Source organism: Monodelphis domestica, chromosome 5 (genome assembly GCF_027887165.1).
Source record: "Monodelphis domestica isolate mMonDom1 chromosome 5, mMonDom1.pri, whole genome shotgun sequence".
Lineage (NCBI taxonomy): Eukaryota > Metazoa > Chordata > Mammalia > Didelphimorphia > Didelphidae > Monodelphis > Monodelphis domestica.
In genome coordinates, this window is record NC_077231.1 from 317,267,859 (window position 1) to 317,282,158 (window position 14,300).

The window sequence follows — 14,300 nt, forward strand, 5'->3', positions numbered from 1 at the left end:
AGAGAGAAGAGAGAAAGAGAGAAAGAGAGAAAGAGAGAAAGAAGAGAAAGAAGAAGAAAGAGAGAGAAAGAAAGAAAGAAAGAAAAGAAGAAAGAAAGAAAGAAAGAAGAAAGAAAGAAAGAAAGAAAGAAAGAAAGAAAGAAAAGAAAGAAAGAAAGAAAGAAAAGAAAGAAAGAAAGAAAGAAGAAAGAGATTCCTGTCTCTCTTGTAATATAGAGCAGCTGGCAAACAGAATTGGAATGTATTAGGGGCTTCCGAGCTTGTTTTCTGCCCCCATTAGCCTTTCATAGAATTAGCAGAAATAAAATATCTGATTAAAGCTGCATATATCATGTCTCAAAGAAAAAGCTCTGGGGAGTCTGGAAGGAACTAGAGGAGTTTAGGGGTTGAACTCAGCCATCCACAGGCACCCCAGCCACGGGATGAACAAAACCGACTTATGAATACGACTTCATATCTCGTTACATCTGGGTCCTGAATTCTTCTTGTAGGGAAGGAATAGAAGAAATCCTTCCTTGGTGGAAGCATTGAAGCACAAGGAAAAAAAAAAAGTTGAAGCTCAAACACCCTAGTCTGATCCCTGCACATTGAAAATTTAATTTCCAACTCTGGTGTCAGCAAAATGATAAATCTGTGGGAGCTCTCTCTCTCTCTCTCTCTCTCTCTCTCTCTCTCTCTCTCTCTCTCTCTCTCTCTCTCTCTCTCTCTCTCTCTCTCTCTCTCTCTCTCACACACACACACACACACACACACACACGAACAAGACTATCCTGAAGGGGATAAAAAAGAAAAAAGAGGACAATGGAAAGGCCATATTTTTTCCAGTCTATAAATTTAGCTTGGAAGTCAGCCAAAGCTTGCAAGTTTATTGGATTCTCTAAGTCAATTTCTAACTCATGTTCTGGAATTTTATAAAGAATTCCTGTACAGAACAGCAATCAGATCTAGCTATGATCAAGGAATTCCTGAACCTCTAGGTTAGTTGTAATGTATCATAGCAAAATCAAGTAACTCCTCAACAAACCCAGGATCTATAAATCCTTATAAAACCATGATGTGGAGAAATGGAGGGTCCATTGACTTGAAATAATCATTCCTCAGGAGGTTCACACTACCTTTCACTTAAATATGACTTGAGAACCAAGTTAATAATAAAAAAAGTGCATTTTTTTCTTTTTTTTTTAATGGCGGTGGGTGGATAGGTGAGCTCTCCCTGACCTGTGATTTCATGAGTGTACAGTTCTCCTAGGGGGAAACTTCCTCCAAGAAAATATCTTGACAACTCACCTGCAACTTATGGTCTTAGAGAATTGCTTGGGTCATTAGGAGGTTAAATACTTTGTCTATTCTCCACAGCACAGAGGTATGAAAGAGGACTTAAACTCGGGTTTAAAAATCTGTGACTTTCCATTTTTACTTTGTTGACATCTGTACTGCAGTATAATTAGCTTCCCTTGTTTTCCCAAATATTTTATTTTTTCACTGTCAAAAACATAAATATGAGAAGGATCCACAAAGTTCATCAGCCTGCCAATATGATCCTCAACACAACAATGATTAAGCTCTCCTGGTCCAATCACATGAGGCTGCCTGTTCTACTAATAGCACAAGAATGCAAGTCAAGTCGATGGGCCGTGCTAGCCAGAGGAGTCTCTGGCCAAAGCTTCTATATCAAGTGGGAAATTATACCTAGAAAACGCCTCCATTTCCACGGAGCTGAAACTGGATTCCTTTCATTGATTCTATCACCTTAATGAGCAGATCACTTGGTTATCCCTCTACTAATATACTTGGCCACCTTTTCAAAGACCTGGTAGAAATCAGGCTGGACAGCAATTCTGATCATCTACTGAACTTTCAGTACTCTCTAGGAGTCTAGTCTGTGCGTCCAGCACAACACTGGCTTTCCCCAGTCATTTGAGGACTCGATGGCTACCTGGTCACCGGCTTCCAAGTTTCTCTGGTGTCAGTAATAACACCATGGAACAAACAGTACAGACAGAATGCAGCGATTATGTTGCAGTGGTCTGGGATCACCAAAGCAGCCCAGAGAAGAAGATCAATGTGGGCTGGAGTCTTCAGGAAGGCTTCCCAGAGGAGGTGACTCTCAAGGTAGGTACGAACGGAGGGAAGGATTTGATCAAGGAGAGAACAGAGGAAGGGGAATTAACACCAACAAAGCAAAAAAAGAGTGTGTGTACAAAATATTAAACTTTACACAATTGCCGAGATTCTATTGGAAGGTGGTAGGAAATGAGAAGTGATAGGTAGGCTGCATCAAGTCTATGAAGATTCTTGAAAGCCAGACAGGAGAATTGAGTCTATTTCCTTTAGCTGCCCAATTATTTTGAATGGCTTCCCTCTGCCACTATCTCCTCTGCTTCTATTCCCTTGAAAAGCCCCCGTCATTTGAGTAGCCCTCCCAGTCTTTTTCTTGATGACATTTTTTAATATTTTTTTCTATTATGGGCATTTGTAGGTATGCTTCTCCTCAGCCATTTGCTCACTGCAGAATTCAAACTTCCATTGTAAGAAACAAAATGGCTTTTCCAAAACAGTCAGTAAAATTGCATTTTCTGATGAGCCATACAACATTCTTCCCTCTGTTGGGAGGATATGCTTTCATTATTCTCAGAAAAATCCTAACTCTTTCTTCAGCAGTTCAGGGTTTGGCTTGTTCATAGACATTATTGTAGCTAGGGGGCACAGTGGATAGGGTGCTATACCTGGAGTCAGGAAAATTTGCGTTAAAATGTGGTCCCAGACACTAACCAGTTGTGTGACCCTGGGCAAGTCTCCTAACTTTGCCTCAGTTTCCTCATCTATAAATGAGGATACTAATAGCAGCAATCTCTCAGGGTTGTTCTGATGATTAAATAAGACCATAATTTCAAAGTTTTAGCACAGTGCCTTGCACATATTTGGCACTATATAAACATTAAATAATTGTAGCTTTATGCATTGTTCTCCTGTTTCTGCTAATTTCATTGTACCTCAAATACAGATCTCCTTGTATAAGTTCCACAAAAAAAAATGTTCTGAATATTTTGGTTTCTACCAGGTCTTTGATTCTCATTGACTTCCTTGAGGTGTGTTTGGATAGATAGACAGATAGATATTTATATATAGATATACATACATGTATATATTTTGTAAGATTTTATTTCTTTTTTACATCCTGGTTATTTCTCAATATGTCCTCCTTCTCAATGAAATAAAAATGAAACAATAATAAATAAAACCAAAAATAAAACAAATAAATAAAACACAAAAGACTGTAGTAACCACATTTAAAAAGGTAAATAACATCACACCCCTGTATTGATGAGGTCACATGACTAAAAAGTATGATGAGCATAGTTTCAAAAAAATGAACCTATTTTCCCACAATTCCTTATGCTTTACTTCTCAAACCTCACTTCTATCTTGACTTTTTCTGCCTATGCCAATTCTTCTAGGGTAAATATTCCATTCCTTTATTCTTTCTTACAACTTCCTTTTCCTCCAAATTGAGCTAATTTTCTCATCTCCCTAAATGATTTCTACCATCATGCCATTTCTTGTGGACTCAATCCTTTTGTCCTTAAAAATGGCACAGAACTAAAAGACAGATCTGGAATCCAAGGAATTGAGTCAAATCTTGCTTTTTTCACTTATCTACTGTGTGATCTTGGTCTAGACTCTCTAGACACTCTAGACACATTGTAAAATGAAGAGAATATTAGGTGACTTCTATGGCCCTTTCCAGCTCTAAATCTCTAATGCTGATATACTCATTGTCTTCCACATTTCTCATCTATAAGACCCCTTCAATGAGACTCTGAGCTGAACACAACTCATAGTAAACGCATCCTGGATTCTTGTCCAGTCTGTGGAGAGTTCATATAGTCTATGAATCTTTTTTTCTATGTTTGCTGGCATAACATGGTGGCCAATGAAGTTTAATTATCCCTTTCATATAGTGCATCTCTCCTTCTGGCCCCAGATCTCTAGATTGGTATTTTCCACAAAATCCTTGGTTGGTAACAAGTTGTGGCAGCTTATTAATTCCTACTACATAAGCCTCTAATGCCCTTTGGGTGGCAAAAGAAAAGAAATTTTAATCTGACAGCTTCTATCCAGGTGATGAACAACAACAACAAAAAAATGGAACAGAGGAGGATCAAGGAATACCAAGCAAAAACTCAGGAACTCTTGTGAATTAGACTCAGGCTTTGGAAGAACTCAAAACAGAATTCAAAAAATAATTTAGAGAGGTTGAAGAAAACTGGGCAAAAAACCTAAAAGCAAAATAGGACATCTGTAAACAGAGGCACATGAACTAAAATAAGAAAATAGTTTCTTGAAAGCCAGAATTGCCCAGCTTGAATATAAGGCAAAGAAAGTGAAAGATAACCTATGAAGAAAAATTGTCCAAAAGGAAAAGGATGATCAAAAAATCAGGGATGAAATTTGTCTTTAAAAATTAGAATCCAACAACTAGAAGTAAATTATTTCCCAACGTAGCAAGAGTCTATAAAACAAAATCAAAAGAATGAAAAAATTGAGGATAATATGAAAGAACTCATACCCAGTTCTCTTCAGGTTCTGTTCTTTAAGTTATTCACAATAAGGAAATATAAATGAATAAAACATTCATTAAATACTGGAGATACAAATAGGAAAATAAGACAATCCCTCTCCTCAAGGAGCTCACATTCTATTGATTTAAACAATACCTCTGGAAAGTTTTGGCTTCAAATCATATAGAAAAGTTCTCATCATCCTGAGTGCAGAGATAAGGCAGCTGACAATGCTTCATAATCAATGTCATTTCCATTGCTGAAATCATAAGCTTTTCTGATGTTGAACCATAAAGATGATAGGGACATTGTCACTTCCTCCTTCATCTGGTAGCTATACTTTCCTACATGTTTTTCAACATTCTCACTTATTTCTATATTTGTATTTAACTGATGAAGCACATGCTGATGTAATGGGCAGAGGACTTGGTTAGTTTTTCATTTTCTTTTATAACTTACAATAGAGATTGGTGTCTATATAGGAATTTCTTTTTGGTGGTTTTTGCTTTATGATCATTATGGGCATTGCACCATTGACTAAGTGTCTCATGAAGTTGCACTTGTGTTGAACTAATAACTATAATAATGACAGAAGAACAAAAAAGAAAAAAGTTAACATTTATTTATCATTTACCATTTTCCAGGCACTGTGCTAAGTATATTACAATTCTTAACTCATGTGATCCTCATAAAACCCTAAGTGCTAGTATGTCCATTTTACAGATAAGGAAATGAAGACTAATTGAGGCTAAGTGGCTGGCCCACTGGAACACAGAAAATAAGTATTTGAAGCCAAATTTGAACTTAGGTTTTCCTAACTCTAGGTCTGACACTCCATCACTGTACTACCTAGTTCCCTCTGATGAAATCCTTTGTCTTCCCCTTTACTTTCCACTCCAAGGAAAACCTAAATGTCATCCTCCCACCTTGGCAAAACTAATTATATCTTCTTGTTTCACCTATAGGAAGAATATCAATGTTGATATTACCCAGCTCTTACAGTAAAATGTCAACTTCTTGGTCATGCGACCAATTGTGGGTTACAACAATTCGTTTAAACTTAACAATGCTTCCCCAAAGTATAATTCTTACCACCCATTGATCACTTTTCTGAGGTAGGCAAAAGCATAGGAATCAGGGTCATACTGAATTGTTCTTGGAGGCCAAGTTCCATTTTCAGCTCCATAACATAAGGCAACCCCAGGGCAGGAATCTCAGGGAGAGTCTCTACAAAGTATTAATCTTTATCTCCAGTCATCAGCTATGTTTCTTTCTCACTTCTAAGTATAATAAATATCCATTTGGATCTGCCTTTCCCATTTCAAACTCTACATGGTTGAAACCAAAATTTTCCACCTGAAATCAAAAGACTTGTATTTGGATTTTTGTTCCTATTATTTACAAATGATATGAATGAATGAATGAATGAATTGCATTTATTATTATTTTATCTTTGTGAGATCATCCCTGGCTTCATGGAACTTAGGTTCCCATGAGGAAGAAAATACATATATCCCTGTGGTATATAAAGATAAGAGTCATGATTTGTAACAAAAATGGAGAGCGATGTAAGAGGACATTCCACAAGACATGCCCTTTACAGAAACAATGGCAGTGGTGATTTGATTACATTCCTCAGATCAAAAGATGAAAAATAAGCTGGGGAGAACTCATAGTCTCAGAGAACATAAGACAAGTGATCTAACTCTTCATAATTATAATATCTGGTGGCTCAATTTACAAGGTAAAATAGCAGCTGTAACACACACACACACACACACACAAAGATTAGGTTGAAGATGAGATAAGAAAGAATTGTCTCTAGGATGGTTCTGATATCAAGGCGCCTAGTACCTACCGGTCTGTTTCCTTATCTGTAAGAGGAGAGAATTGGACTAAATGAACTTTTTCTCAGCCAGTGTTAGATTCATTTTTGTTTGTTTGATTTTTATCCTAGATAGTTCCCATCCCTACTTCTCCATTTCTTTCAATGGCATCATCACTCAAACTGAATATTTTCTAGTTCTTTGTATTTATCCAATATATCATTACATCCTATCATTTTTTCTTTCAAAACATCTTAGATTTCTCTTCCTCTCTTTACAATTTTACCAAGGACCAGTGCAGTCAAAAAGTCAAATTAACTTACAGGACCTATGGATCCTTGGTTGACTTCTTTGTCAAACCAGAAGTAATCAGAAAGTAAAGTGCACAGGATCATTCAGTGACTCTTTAAAGATGGCCTCAGTTCCCTTTTCATAGTTCTCTTTTCTTTAGGAAGAAGTCATCATAATCTGTAATCCAAGCAGCATACAAAGCTTCTATCATTGGAATTTCCTTTCCTTACCAAAAGGTATGAGCAACAACACTTTGGCTTGCTACAGTTAACTGGGTGATGTTAGGTTGATTATTTCATATGAAAAAGAAGGTCCTATGAACAACAGAACCTCTACAACAGAATACCTTCTGTATTAAAATCAACACTGTGTTTTGTTTCCAAGGGATAAGAGAAGAAATGGAGACCAACTGACTTGTCCAGGGTCACACAGCTAGGAAGTGTCTGAGGCCAGATTTGAATTCAGGTTCTCCCATCTCTAGTCATGTTTCTCAATCACTGAGCTGCCTAACTGTTCCCAGAACCTCTATTTATTATAGGTTCTTTTTCTCAAAGGAGTGTCTTTGTAAATATTGAGATTCCAATAATCAAAACTATGCATGTTCTTTGGGACTCAGGTTGTCATAGAGTTAGATGTTCTATGGAAAACTGGAACTGACTCTGACTTAATCAACTTCCCTTATAATAGTAGCATCATTGAGGGCTTTGGGAGCATAACTAATATGAACTAAGAATAGCAAGTCACTGTGACAGAAAGGCAATATTATGCTATCAACTGGTGCTAATCAATTCATGAAGCAACCAAGACAAAGAAGGTCAGTGCACCTTTACACACGCGTCCAAAGTGTACATGGGGGAGGTCCTGCTCTTGGAAGATCAGCTTAGACAAAGATTCACATTAACCCTGTCCTTAACACCCAATATGCCTCCCACTTCCTTAGCTTCTTTCAAGGTTTACCTTGTAATGATGCTCCCAGTGGTTTAGACATACCTCTTTATCAGTAAACTTGTATTTATTTCTTTGCACACATACGTTATAGAGGTAGAGATGTGTGTTGGAAATGAGGACAGACTTGGAGCTGGGAAAAGGTGACAATTTAGCTGAATGAAGGGGGCAAATATGAAGGGAAATGGTGATATTTTCATAACATAAAATGAAGAAGAAAACCACTGTGAAACCTGCTAGCAAAAACAATGATTAACCTGGGGAAATGCCTCATGGGCACTCAGCACTGTCTTACTCGGTAGCTGATTTTCATGAAGGCAGCAGGAGTTACCCAATGAGGAATCTTGCCTTCCAGAACTATTTTATGAACTAGTTTGTGATTTTTTTTACAACTATACATTGTCTGGTTATGATTTAGCCGACAAAAGTAATGTTTCAACAATGTGCTGGCGGATTATCATAAGTCACTTTCAGACCTTTCCTGAATGGACAGAGGATTGAACCAAGATTAATGTCTGAGAAAACACTTCAAAGTAACAAGAAAAGTCTACAACTCCCTGCAATTCCATTTGCTTCTTGGGAAAGTGGGTTGGCAAAAGTGGGGCTAAACGTTTTTGCATTGCCACCTACTGCTGGTGAGGAAGAAATCTCACAGATTCCAGGGAGCAGCCCTGGAGCAATTCCTGCAATTCCCAGGCTAAGTCCACAGCCCTCTTCTGAAGGAATGCCACATTAAGCTTGAAGAAAAGCGAGTCCAGTTCAGTAGAGGAGTTACTCCACCTTGTAGCAGTGGTACAACCTGCCCTAATAGCAAATTAATGCAGCCAAACAGAGGAGTTCCATGGCCATACCTCAGCTTTGTAGCTGGGTCTAGGATAAAGCCAAGGAGCCAACATTCCACCAATTCTGTGCTGATCAATCAATTTTGTGAGGACAGTTCCTGAGAAAAGACTTTAAAGTCTCTAGTTCCAGAGTACTGAGATGTCCTAGTCCTGGGTGTCCTTTACCGATATGGCACACTGCCATACTTCTTTACGTTTACACCAAATTCTCGCCAAGGACGCTGTGTGCTGGAGGGAATGTAGATTCCAGCTTCTTCTTGTTTGTTTTTTGGAAGTGGGGGAAAGCTGTGTCATTGTGGTTCTGGCTCTGTCTTTTGCACAAATACTTTTGTTAGGAACAAAGAGAATTAAACTAATTTATAATAGGAGTGTAGCCACCCCACTACCCTTCTCACCTCTACTCCCTAGAACTCTGAGAAAAAGCTGAAGCATCTATACCTCTGAGCTTCTAGCCTGCTAGTATGGCTGCAGATTGGATGAATGATGAAGCCCACAGAGACTAAAGGATGGAAGAGAAGCAGAACACACAACAAAAGCAAATGATTTAACTTGTATGTGACTAAAATTGCTATTGATGATTCCTCTCCTAAGTCAGAGATGGGTTGCTGTCTTCACCGATGAAAGGAGTTTCTCACACAGACATTAAATGTCTTTCATAAATTGCTATACATGCATGTTCTACCTTCCAGATAGAATATAAACTCTGGAAAGGAAGGGGTAATTCCCAGAGTCATACAACCAGTCAGCATTTGAGACTAGATTTGAATTCACATCTTCTTGACCCCAGGACCAGAGCTCTATCCATTGTCTTACCAGCTGCTTCTGTTGCTTAGGAAATATCAGTCAGAATTTTCAAACCTATCATGTGATACAAAAGCTTAGTGTACTTTTTTCTTCATCAGGCTTCCTGGATTACAACAGGCTACATGGCAGGTCCTTAATAATGTGTGAATTTCATTTATTCAGTTCCATCTTGTAAGGCTGAAGAGGAGCTAAGTAACAACCCAGATGACTCCAAGACTAAACTCAGTGTGTGAATTGGCAGTGACAAACGAGGAGAGAACGACATTTTCAAGTCAGACTATCTATCTGAGACCCAGCTGACCCAATCTCAGATCTTCAATGACCTCTCATTTAGAAGCCAAAAGAAAATGATGGAAAAGTCATTTCCTTCCTGTCCTATCATTTCTGGCTATGGATGTGACAGCTGGCTCCAGAGATTAATGGAGCATACCATACAGCTGGCTGAGAATCTGACTACGAAAACTTTTTCTTCAGTGAATTTCTAGATTGAAATTAGCAGTTATTTGTCCATTTGGAAGCTTTTCAGTAGTTTGGAGAACAACTGGCCACTCAGGTTTTCTAGTACTCTGAGCACAGAACTAACACTCAAAGGTCTGAGAACATCCCTGAACATGAAGGAGGTAGGAAAAGCATGTGAGTGGGGATCAAGAATAAAAACATTTTTATCCAACACTGTAAATGCTTGAGCTATGTCATGGTGCCATGATCATGCAAATAAACAAACATGCAAACAAAGAAATAAATGCATAGATAAATAAGTAAATGAATGAATGAATGAGTGAGTGAAAGAATCAACAAACACAAAATAAATAAATGAATAAAATCTACAAATTTGCTGGAGAGAAAAGCACAAAGTTAAAAGGGAACCTCCCTTCATATGCACATTATATTTATGTAAGTGTGTATGTATGTATATATATACATGTTATCTTTTATCAAGATAAATTCCAAGTCAGTTGGTTACATATATTTATAAATATATATGAGTATATATGCATAAAGATGTAAGCATATTTATATTCTTTGTATAATTATTGCTGTATTATATCCCCTATTAAAAATGCTCTTCTTTTTCTTTTTTTTAAAGCAAGTGTTTTTTATGTCTGGAAATTTTCTTCATCTTTTGCTTTTTTCCCCTTTTAATTAAATTTGCTTTTGATTACGTGTAGAAACATTTTTGACAATTGTTTTCTGACATTTTGTGATTCATATTCTCCCATTCCCTTCTTTTTCCCCCTTCCTGAAATTGTAAAAAGTCTCATGTAGGTTACATCAGTGGTTTCATATAATATATATTTCCATATCATCCATGTCATAACTAAAGATGCATATCATGTATACAATTAAAAAAAAGTCTCATGAAGGAAAGAAAGTGAAGGATGGCATGCTATGATCTGTAATAAGATTCCAACAGTTCCTTTTTTGGCTGTTGATAGCAGGTTTTATTTTTTCTTTAATCATTAGTCAATTTGGGTTATCTTGGAACCTTGTTTTGCTGATAATTGTTTAGTCTTTCACAGTTTATCATCATACAATATTTCTGTTACTTTGTACATGGTTCTCCTGGATCTGGTCACTTCACTTTGCACCCATTCACATAAGCCTTACCAGATTTTTCTAGATTAATCCTGTTCATCATTTCTTATGGCACAATAGTTTTCCATGACCACCATATCATATATCACAGCTTATTCAGCCATTCCCCTACAGTTTCCAATTCTTTGTCACTACAAAAAAAAAAAAAGCTGATAGAAATATTTTTTGTACAAGTATGTCCTTTCCCTTCTCTCTAATCTCATTGAAATACATACCCAAACAGTGCTGTTGCTGGGTCAATGGAAATGCATAATCTTAGAGCCTTTTTGGTGCAGTTCCATATTGCTTTCTAAAATGGTTGTATCAGTTCACATTCCCACCAACAGTGGGTTAGCATCTTCATTTTCCCACATCCCCTCCAAAACATATTATTTTCCTGTTTGGTCATTTCAACCATTCTGATAAGTGTGAGGTAGTATCAGAGTTGTTTTAATTTACATTTCTCTAATCAAGCATTTTCTCATAAGATTATACAGAATTTAATTTCTTCCTCTGAGAGATACCTGTTGCTATCCTTTGACTATTTATCATTTGGGTAATGCATTCTTTTCTAATAAATTTGACTTAGTTAGCCCTCCATATATTTGAGAAATGATGCCTTTGTCAGAGACACTAAGTTTTTTGTTTCTGTTTCCCTTATAATCTTGGTTATGTTGGTTTTGTTTGTGTAGAAACTTTTAAATTATTAATTAAATTAATTTATTATTATAATAATATAACAAATTATATTATTATAATTATATTATTATATCTTATATTATATATTTGTTGTATTCATTATATTATATAATATAATATATAATAATATAATAATTATAATAATTAATTAATTAAAATTATCAATTTAATTTCTCATGATGTTCTCTATGTCTTCTTTGGTCTGAAATTCTTCCATTATATGTCTGATAGATAAATGTTTCTATTTTAACTTGTTTATGGCATCCCCTTCATTTTTAGATCAAATTTCCATTTTGTCTTTATCTTGGTGTATGATGTAAGATGTTGGTCTATTAAACCCAGTTTCTGCCATATTGTTTTCAATTTTTCCCAGTAGTTTTTGTCAGATAGTAAGTTCATTCTCCAGTAGCTTTGAATTTACCAAATACTGAATTACTATGGTCATTAACTACTGTGTGCTGATTTTCTAACTTACTCCATTTATTCACTCCTCTATTTCTTTGCCAGTATTAGATTGTTTTGATGATTACTTCTTTTTAGTACAATTTGAGACCTGGTACCACTAAGTTTTTTTTTTCCTTCATATACTTCTCCTTGATCTTCAGTTTTTGTTCTTCTTGATTTTTGAAAATTATTTTTTCAAGTTCTAGTAAATATTTTTGGGTAGTTTGATTGGTATGGAAATGAATAGCTAAATTATTTTAGATACAATTGTCATTTTTATTATATTGGTTTGGTCTACCTATGAGTAATTTATAGTTTTCTAATTGCTTAGATTTCACTTTATTCATGTAACAAGTGTTTTGTAACTTTGTTCATATAGTTGTTGGGTTGTTTTGGTAAGTACACATGTTGGTATTTATTTTTTCTACAATTATTTTAAATATAATTTATTTTTCTATCTCTAGCTATTAAGCTTTTTTGTGGTAAGTAGAAATGCTGATGATTTGTGTTTATTTCAATATTTTTATTCTATAATGCACATTGTATTATTTATTTTATTATTTCTACCATGAAATACATTATTTATATCCTGGAATATATATTATTTGTTATTTGTATTCTAAAGGTTTGCTAAATTTGTAAATTGTTTCTCTTTATTTTTTGGTTGATTCTCTGGGATTCTCTAGATATACCTTCATATTAACTGCAATGAGTGATAGTTTTGTTTCATCATTGTCTTTTCTAATTCCTTCCTTTTCCTTTTCTGTTCTTATTCCTTTAATAAGAATTTCTGGCATGGTGAAAAGTAGCATCCTTGCTCCATCCCAGTTCTTATTGGGAAAGACTCCAGTTTATTCTCATTACAGAAAATGCTTACTTATAGTTTCAGATAGATGTCCTTTATCGCTTCAAGGAAAGCCCCTTTCATTGCTTTTCTTTTTTCAGTTTTCTAATGTTTTTAATAATAATGTGTGTTGTATTTTTCTCCACCTATCAATATAAACATATCATTTCTGTTGGTTTTGTTATTCATAAGTTCAATTATGCTAATAATTTCACTAATAGTGAACCATCCCTGCATTCTTGGTATAAATCCCACCTGGTAATGTTATACGAACTTTGTAATATAATACTGAAACCTCCTTGCTAGTATTTTATTTAAAATTTGTGCATCAATATCCATTAGGAAGCCTAGCATTTACTTTTATTTCTCTGTCTGGGTATTTCTTGGTTTAGTTATCAATACCTTATTTCTGTAATAAAAGGAATTTCAAAGAATTTATAATTTCTGTATTTTAAAAAATAAATTATGCAGTGTATAACCTAGTGGAAATGGTTGTCAGGTCTGGGATCAGGGAGAGAAAATATGAAAAATATTTTTAAATAAATTAATTAATTTTTTAAAAATCATGTATCATTGGGGTTAATTGTTCTTTAAATGTTTGGTAGAATTTACATGTGAATCTATTTTACCCTGGGGCCTTTTTCTTAGGGAAGGTTTTGTAGAAGACTGACTCTGACTCTATGATATTTGAATTATTTCCTCTTGGCTCCTTGTAGTACTTTTTAATTGGTCTGGGAATTTAAAATTTTTTCCATAATAGTTTTTTTTTTAAATAATGTCTCTTTCAGAGGTGATCAGTGGATTCCTTAAATTTCTACTTTCTTCTCTTTCTTGATTATATTAGGGTCATTTCCCTGATGATTTCTTGAAATATGGTGTATAGGCTTTTTTTTTTCTCTAATCATAGCTTTCAGATATTCTGAGAATATTTAGATTGTCTTTCCTAGATCTATTTTCCATGCCAAGTTTTGATGTTGATGGTTTTTTCTTGCATTTTTCCATTCTTTAAATTTTGTCTTTTTCTTTCCTGATATCTTAAAAAGTCATTAATTTCCATTTAATCTATTCTAATTTTTAGGAATTTGTTTCTTCCTTGAGCTTTGTCTTTCCTTTTTCATTCAACCAAATCTAATTTTTAGGAATCTGTTTTCTTTATTATTTTTATTTATTTATTGGCTTCCATTTCCATTTGACCCATTCTAATTTCCAAGTTGTTCATTTTTTTTCTTTTACTTCTTTTATTATTTGATTTTTTAAACTTCTTTTCAAGTTTTTCAAGATGTCTTTTGGGGTCTGTCATAAGGAAATTAGGAAATTAGTAATATATTGATAAGATATAGAATTTTAGAAAGGTATCTCTGAGACTGCAGGCAAGAGAGAGAGTTCTGGGCAAGAGCTTGGAACTTTGAAGGAGACATCCTTTCTTTCTCACTTTCATTCGAGGCTTCATATTTCCCTTTCGCCACTA

General features: G+C 35.2%; 1 protein-coding gene across 9 annotated transcripts in view; it reads right to left on the bottom strand.

Moving 5' to 3' along the window:
• The window catches only part of HDAC9 (histone deacetylase 9), a 777,497-nt gene that overhangs the window by 236,988 nt on the left and 526,209 nt on the right, over positions 1 to 14,300 (bottom strand). The window lies entirely within an intron of this gene.